The sequence below is a fragment of the Anser anser genome (assembly GCF_964211835.1).
Source record: "Anser anser genome assembly, contig: HAP1_SCAFFOLD_141, whole genome shotgun sequence".
Classification (NCBI taxonomy): Eukaryota; Metazoa; Chordata; class Aves; order Anseriformes; family Anatidae; genus Anser; species Anser anser.
In genome coordinates this window covers 240,725-249,147 of record NW_028153522.1, presented here as the reverse complement: position 1 = coordinate 249,147, position 8,423 = coordinate 240,725, and the positions used below count along the sequence as shown (strand labels likewise).

Here is an 8,423-nt window from a genome sequence, read left to right as displayed (position 1 = left end):
TCCGTGGTTGCCATAGGCTTAGGGGTCAAGGTTCTTAGGGGTTAGGCCTAATATTAGGGCGGAAGGCCAAAATAAGAGGGTGGGAGCCCCCCCCAAAATCGAAGGGTTGAAGCCCCAAGTTAGGGGAAGGAACGTCAAAATTGTGGGGTCCCCCAAAATTGAGTGGAAGAGCTCTTAATATTGGGGGAAACCCAAAAAAGGAGGGTGGGGGACTCTACAATTGGGGGGGACCCCCAAAATTGGTCGGGTCCCCCCAAATTAGGGGAGGAACCCCCAAAATTGGGTGGGTGAACCCCCAAATTGGGGGGAAGAAGACTTAAAAGGAAGTGTGAAATTCCAGAATTGAATGTGGACCCCCCCCAGACCTGGGGAGGAATCCCCAAACTTGGGGGGGACCCCCAAAATTGGGGTTAAAGCCCCAGATCCCGGGGAGCTAAGCCCCAAATTAAGGGAAGGAACCTCAAACATGTGGTGAGAACCCCAACACTGGGGGAAAGAACCTTAATATTAGGGTGGCAGGCCAAGAAAGGATGGTGGGGGCCTCCAAAATTGTGGGGGGCTTGGAACTGGGGGGAATCCCCAAAATGGAGGGGGAACCCCAAAAGTGGGGGGGGGGCGAAGCACCAAATTAGGGGAAGGAACCCCAAAATTGCGGGGAAGAACTCTGAAATGGAGAGCTGAAAACCCGAAATTGAGGGGAAACCCCCCACCCCCAAAACGGCGGGAAAACCCTCCATAAACACGAAACCGGTAATGTAACAGAGCAAAAAATGGCGTCCTACGGCACGCTGCGAGGCTCAATTTTCTGGGGAGTGCTGGGAAATGTAGTTCTTGGCCACCGGGTTTCCGGGAGTCCATATTGTTTTCCCAGAGCATGCCGGGAGATGTAGTTCTCGGACACTGGGCTTCCGGGAGGCCATGTTGGTTTCCCATCTTTGCTAGGCTCCGGGTGCTCTGGCTTCACAGAGAAACCCCCAAACTGAAAAATGTACCTGCTAATATATTGGGCTCTAAATGTAGCCCTGGGTTAATTGAATAACAATCCCTGGGTAAGATTGAAGTGCAGGAGGGGTTGGCTACGGTTTTAAGAGCCGGTTTGCAGAAAAGGGATTTCCCGTTAAGAAATGGCATATACTGATTGTTCTCTTCCTTGCTCTGCCAAGACCTGAAGCACATCTTGGAAGCCAGGCAGAATCCGTGGAGCCAATGGAGTTCTCAAGCTCGACTTCAGCTTCTTCCCAGCTAGAAGAAGCAAGGACACGCCGGCTGAGTTCCACAGGCAACGCGCCCGTATCTGTAGACGAGGATTTAGAGATGCTACTTTGGGAACTCTCAGACGGCATACTGGAAGCCGAGCTCGACTTGGACCCAGGGAAGGATGAGGATGACCTCCTCCTTGAGCTTTCCAAGATGATTGATGATTGAACTGCATAGTCCTATGGTATATTAAAAAAAAAAAAAAAAAGAAAAAAAAAAAAAAACAACTCTTCTTCTTGTTGGATACCCCGAGGTGATCCTTTTTCTAACTGAGGCTTTGCAATGAGACTTAAAGCACAGTTGGAACTGGTAGAAATTGGCAGGATCTGCACTCAGTTGTCCTAAGTTTTCCTGCTGGTCAGAGTTAAGGTCTTGTGCATGGTTCCGTAACTATAGGTGGCTACCTTTGATATCAAGAGGACAAAGCACTTGTTTCTTTTGGCACAGAAAGATGTCCATCGGCACGCTGTGGTGGCTGTGAATTGACGTAGTGACGGAGCGATGCTCTGAAGGCTTAAACGGAAAGCTTCTTCCTTCCGCCCCCCTTGGCACAGCTCGATGTTGGGCACACTGTGAAGCCTGGGTGTTCTGATTTCTCGGACAGTTGATACCCAAATCCCGGAGTTACTGTGTCAACTCTTGACTTTTATTTGTGTATGCCATTGTTTTGACTGTAATCTTTTCAGATGATGAAGCTGTAGGGGTGGGAGGGAGCAAAATAATTATTCTAGCGTTGTGGACCAAACATGCTGCCAGGAGTGGTGGTGGTGGGGTCAGCCCACCCGGCCTTACTTTCAGTTATCAGGGATGATAAAATGGTGTGAAAAGCAGCAGCTCTGCGATACGGCTACGCTACCCCCACTCCCTTCTCTTGTGCTGTACCAAAGTTCCCCCAAGCTTTGGTTGGTGCTTTTTGCTGGTGACAGTAGGACTCCAGGGCGAGTAGTCGGGACTCTCCTGCAGTAACTGGGTCAATTAAGGGTCGGTTTAAGTACCTCCTGGTTTTTAAAATTGCTCCCCTGAGCTGCTGGCTCTGCTGCCTGCTACAGCAAATGTTCGGGTGCCATCAGCGTCGCACTTGGGCGTGGGCACTGACCCTGCGGAGGAGAGCTGAGACTCGCGTGTATTGTGTACCCTGCCGCCAGTGATCGTTTTCCCCTAGCAGATCTATTTTGAATCATTTCCCTAAATTTTAGAGGAACTTTAGGCTCTTTGTGCTATGATTTGTGAAGCTGTAGGGGCCCTCAGGCATTTGCTGCTGGCAGAGGAAAACCGCTTGTCGAATTTTTTGTAAATACTTTCTGTTTGGACAACAACGCCTGTGTGTGTGTGTGTGTGTGTGTGTGTGTGTGTGTGTGCGCGTGCGTGCTTTGACGACCCCCTGCGACGCCCCAGCTCCGCGAGGGAAGCTTTGAAGCGGCTCTGGGAAAACCTCTGCGGAAGAAACCGCTGCTAGTGACTTGCGGAAAAGGGACTCCACAATCAGTGAGATTGTAAAGTAGGTATGTTTATTCAGCGCTGGGCAGCACGGGAGGTCGTGGGCATGAAGATTGATGACTCTTCCTCGTCACCGCTAGTTGACCTCTTGTCTTTGCACAGACTCAGTTGCTCCTTGGCTCTTGTCCACCTGCAGGACCAGTTTCTCCCAGTTTCTTAAGACAGGCTCACTCTCTTATTAGGAGACTGACCTTGGTAAGGGGCCCAAGGCTTCTTGCTTTAGTTAATTGGCACAATGCACCATAGTTAGCAAAGACGCTAAGTAGCATCCTAGTTTAACGCCGTCAGCGCTCTATCTCTACTTGATAAGATTCTCCTAACTCCCTCTCTCACTGGAGCCCACGCAGCCCTCCGTCCTGCCGAAGGACTTCACGGGGACTTCTGCCGGCTCCGGGTGCCCGCACACAGACAGAAATGGCTTTGAGAGAAAACAATCAGGAGGAGGAGAGCTCAGAGACTGCGGCCGGCTTCGGCCACCTTCCCCTCGCTTTCCCTCTCCGTGTTCAAACCGAGCACTGTTCTGCCGTCAACCTTCGCTGCCTCTGCCCGCGGCGCTGGGCTTTCGCGTGTGCCATTGCTCCTCTACATATTTTATCCTTCCTTTTGTAAGGAATGGTCCAGCAATTCGTGTCACTAAGGGATTTGAAGGGTTAACATCGAGGCCCGGGTCTAGGTGATAAGAGAACAAAGGGGTTTTTAGGGAAAAGTGCTGACTACTGCAGGGGATGTTGCTAGAGTTTCTGAAATCCGGCGCAGAGGCTCCCAAACGAGGAGGAAGGGGGAGCTGAAGGACAATTGAAGGACAAAAGCCTGAGAGGAAGACAACCAGCACTGAGCCCGAGCAAGCCCCGAGAGACCACCAGAGACTGGTACGCAGGCGCCCCTGGGAGGGGTTTCGGATTCCGGAAACCAATTCTAATAACCCTGCCTCTTCTCGAAGTAGTAATGAATATGTATTAGCCTGGGAGCATCAAAACCAGCCGCCTTACGTAACAGGTGTGCGTCCTGGGGGAGCAGAGACTCCCGGCGCACCCAGCGCTGCTTGCTTGCCTCTATTCGTTTAATAAATTGTAAACTTTGATTGTAATCCTATTTGGATTTATAACAGCCATTTATAACACTTTTTATATTTGTATTTTATTTAAGGCTGTCTTGCCCCCCTCCCCCCCCCAGCCTCGCTGCTCACCAATAAAGCTAGCGCAGGGACCCCTGCCTGCAACCATAGAGACGCGGTCCTCCCGGCCTGCTAGAGCGGCCCCCCACGCTCCTCCAGCATCCCAGCGTACCTTGCGCGCTCCCGCCCGGCCTCAGGGGCTTCCGGAGGCGGCCCAGCAGGGGCGGCGGGAGCAGCGAGGCGGCGGCAGCCATGGCGTACCGCGGGCAGGACCAGAAGGTGCAGACGGTGATGGTGCAGCCCATTGTAGCCTTCCTGCGGCTGGGGAGCGACGGGGGAGCGGGTGGGGGGCGGCCCGGGCCTCAGGGGTCTCAGCCCTGGCCTTGAGGCCTTGTCCCGGGGCCCTGGGGCCTCGTTGCAGGGTTTGAGGCCTTGTCTTGAGGCCTTGTCCCGGGCCTGGAGCTCTTGTCCCCGTGCTGAGCCCTTCACGCAGTGCCCCAGAACCTCATCTTCCGCTACCTGCAGAGCGTGAGTAGCGCGGGGAGAGGACGGGGAGGGGATGGGGATGGGGATTTGGGGGGGGTGGGGGGAGCAGGGAGGGTCCGGGGATCTCCCTCGCTGAGTTTTCGGCTCCCACCCGTTGCTCGGGGCAGGTTTGTGGGGAATGGAGAGCTGTGCGGTGTGCTGGTGGGTACAAGGAGCTGCTGCGCAGCCCGGCGTTTCCCCCTCGTGTTAACGGGAGTGGGATCGTGCAGCCGGGCGTGCAGGAGTGTTCCCTTGTGACTGGAAACGTGTCCTTCAGCAAACGTGTAGTATTCACCCAGTCATATAAGACTCTAAAATGTCAGACTGTTAATTGAAACTGCCCCTGAGAGTTGCTCCTTGGAGTGTTTGGGAGCTCTAGCGGCTATGGTTAGCGGGTATTTCTGAACACACGAGAGAGAACAAAACTGCTCGCGGTGTTTGTGTTCCAATTTACTCTCCTCCTTCGTTCTGCAGAGCTCGAGGATCCAGGTGTGGGTGAGCAAGTGAACGTGCGGATAGAAGGCTGCATCATCGTGAGTGTCAGCACGACCCCACGTTACATCGTTAGTTTGTTTTCCCTCATTCACAATCCTATTTTTTCTTGTCAAGAAAAACTAGCCCAAGGGAAAAAAGAAATCGTGCTTCTCTAACAATTAGTCTTCGTTGTCCAGCCTGGGTCAGCAAAGCTGACGATGGTTCGTGTTGTTGCTGAACTAATTGCCACTGTTGCCGATTTGTAGGGCTTTGACGAGTACGTGAATTTGGCGCTGGACGACGCAGAGGAGATTCACTCCAAGACAAAATCAAGGAAACAGCTGGGTGTGTCGTGTGTCTGTGCAACCCGAGTGACGCGCGGTCTGAAACCTGCCCGGGTGAGCCTTCTAGGTAGCAGCACTGAGACGTACCAACCGTGTGACGAGCCTTGCTGTTGAAGTTCAGTGAGCAATTCCTGGCTACATCTCTGTCCCTGATGATTTTTGAGCTGCTGATTTTGCTGAATGAAGGAGAATCTGTCCCTGCCTGAGACCAGTTCTGGTCTTTGAAACGTGTAATACCAGGCGGCCTGCACTCTGCGTGATGGGCAAAACCCTGCTCAACCACACGAAACACTTTCTGAAAACACGAGATTATTCTCAGGTTCTGGGCTCTCTCTAATCCCCTCTTTCCCTTCTCTGTGCTGCAGGCCGGATCGTGTTAAAAGGGGACAACATCACTCTTCTACAGAGCGTTTCTAAGTAGAATTTGCCATCCTTAGAACAAAGGTGGCTGCCGTGCTGCGGAGTGACTGAGTGCCAGGGGAACGCGGCCCGCTGGTAGATAGGAAGTTATTTGTAACTGGGGTTGCATGCTGAGGTCAAAAGTCTTTCCTTTGTGGGAGCGAGTTGTTTGTAGCTTGAAACAATACGTGATGTATTTCACAAATAACCATTTTTCACATTAACTGTAAATGTAAACACAAATCTGCTTGTTTTCAGTCTCTTCCTTCTGTGAATGGAGAAGGAGGAGAAATATAGAAGCGTGGGCTTTTCTTTTTGCTGTGGATCTGATAAGTTTCGATAACGCTATGTGCTTTCTTGACCATTACATCTGCGTTATGTGGCCAGGGTGGACTCGTTCAGGGCACGGAAGCCCCACACAGTCCTTGAGCTAGCAGGGTGCTAAGGAGGGTGTTGGAGATTTTGCATACAATTGCAGCCCTTTGTTGCTGCAGTGACAGGTTCCTCAGATTCTTTCTAAACAGGGTTTAGCTTGTTGAGAATCTTTTTGGGAGTGTTTATTGTGGATCAGTCAGTAAAAGTATCTTAGTGGGCCCGTGAGGGATTTGGGGCTGTGGTGCAGTAACCCAGTGTTTACAAGTGTTACTGCTATGCATGCTTGTCCAATAACGTCTCCAGATCAGAGAGTGAGAGCGGGCAACTGGTTTGGATTAAATCTGTCACTTCTTGCTGCTTTGGACAGAGCCTGTAGATTAAACCCTTGTGCTGTTCAATAAGCTGGGGTATCAGATGTGTCGGTTGGGTTTTTATCATTTGATTTATTTTTTTTATCCGTTTGGAGATCTGTCTTTTCTATTTAAGTTTCCCCAAGAGAGCTGAGTTGCTTGATGCATCGACCAAAGAGAAGTTCCCCGGCTGACTTGGGACAGCCAGTCCCCTCGTTTTTCTGATCACAAAAAAAAAAAAAAAAAAAGAAAAAGAAAAAAATCGAAGAAGAAAAATTTTGACTGTAACTGTAACTCAGAAACTAAGATTACCTAAATGGAGAGAAATGAATTTTGATGCACAGGCTGTGCTAGAAATCTGTTAATCAGCATTCAGTTTTTCAAAACTTCAATTTGTGTATCATCATCATGAAAATTAATAAATTCAAGGTGGGAGATCCTTTCCTGAAAGGGAAGGACAGAAATACGAGTCTTGCTGTGGGGCCTACCCAGCGCAGTTCTGCCATTCCGAGAAGTAATACGTCAGGAGTGTCACAGCAGACGTTCCCAGGAAGAAACCTTTGAGGGGCAGCATGACACACTTGATTGGCTAAAGCAGCTTCAGCTGGACAGCCTGCTGCCGGGATGGGTAATTCTAAGTTGTGTTCAAGTTGCTGAGTTCCTTTCAGCATGTAGTAAAGATGTAACGTGCCGATGTCGTTTGGGAACAGGAGGCATTACGTGTCACCAGCAGTGGGCACGTAGGGAACAAAACAGTATCTTACGAGGTCCTCCACATCTGCCTTTCATTTTGTCCTTGGTTTGCCAGCTGGAGCTTTCAGGAGGTGAGGAAGGAGGCTGTCCCAGTGAATAGTTCAGGTGTTGCAGGGTATTTGTGATGCAGTGCTTGTAAAATTTACCTGCCCGCATCTCCTGTTACAGGCAGCCCCCCGCGGGCCCTGTGAGATGGGGAGCTGCTGCCCGGGGTTAGGCCCAAGGTGCCCTGTCAGGCCCAGGGCCGCCCTTCCCCTCGCCCTGCCCTTCCCTCCCGCTCCTCAGCCCTTGCTCAGGCCTTTTGGGCCGTCTGGCCGTCCGTCTGGCCGTCTGTCCATCCATCCGGCCATCTGGCCGTCCATCTGGCCCTGTGTCCCCCCGTCCCACCGCCCTGCCCCGTCCCTGCCGTCTCCCTAGGGAAGCAAAGAGTCCCTGGGCTGCCTTCAGGGGGGAGGTTCTGCTCAGGAAATTAAAGCTTCCCCCTTAACGGGCGCCTTGCGAGTTATTTTGAGTTCCAACCTTCTGCCTTCCTTTCGTAGCAGTGCCTCTGAGGGGTGCGCTGTAAGGTAGCCGTCATCTGGCGCGCTGCTCCTGCGTTTCCCAAAGGAACTGCCTTCGGGATCTGACTAACTCTGGATGCACGCGGTTGTCACCTTAATTTCTCCGTTAGTTTGCTGAAAACAACCCGCTTGGGTGACCTTTGTGTTTGTTTCTTCAAACTTGGATCGAGGAGGTCTCTGTTTCCTTATGTTGATGTTCACGGCGAAAGTGCAGAAGGGATGCTTACTGTTGCCCGGGTCAGTCCTGTTGCCAGGATGGGAATGTTTAGCCTACCGGCCCTCTGGTGCTGTTAGGCTGCACTCGGAGTGTGAGCTCTGGGCCTTATTTGGAAAAGACTGCGTTATTTGAGTGTACAAACCCGAGATATTCTGCGGATAGGTGATTCTCAAACCACGTCAGAACCACCGCTGTGACGTGTGCTGGAGTCGGACGCGCGTTTGACTGATCAGGCGGAGCAGGTGAATTGAATTTGTTGCTGGATGGCGAGGTGTTCTGGGGGAAGAGCTAGGCTAAGGAAAACTTCCTCTTACTGCCCCTTCCCATCTCAAATGGCCACTGCCTGGGGAAATTGCTTCTTTATGACATTAACTACAACGTTACAGTGAGGATGAGGAATCATCTTTACTCCCATAGTTATTTGCTGCCAGGCCGCAGCATTGATTTCAGAGATTTAAAAAAAAAAAAAAGGAAAAAGAAAGGAAGTATGTATTCTTTCACATACTCTCTTTTCCCTGAGAGTAAATGTTGTAGCTTCAGCAGTACCCTTCCTCTGGA

General features: G+C 51.3%; 1 long non-coding RNA gene across 2 annotated transcripts; it reads left to right on the top strand.

Moving 5' to 3' along the window:
* Positions 1–524: 524 nt before the first annotated feature.
* LOC310891979 lies at positions 525–5,593 on the top strand. Of its 2 annotated transcripts, none has more exons than XR_014577831.1 (3): positions 525–4,147; positions 4,868–4,926; positions 5,134–5,593. It is a non-coding gene; the product is annotated as an uncharacterized lncRNA (long non-coding RNA). The 2 variants fall into 2 exon arrangements; XR_014577832.1 differs by lacking the exon at positions 525–4,147 and adding an exon at positions 4,163–4,396.
* The last annotated feature ends 2,830 nt before the right edge of the window (positions 5,594–8,423 follow it).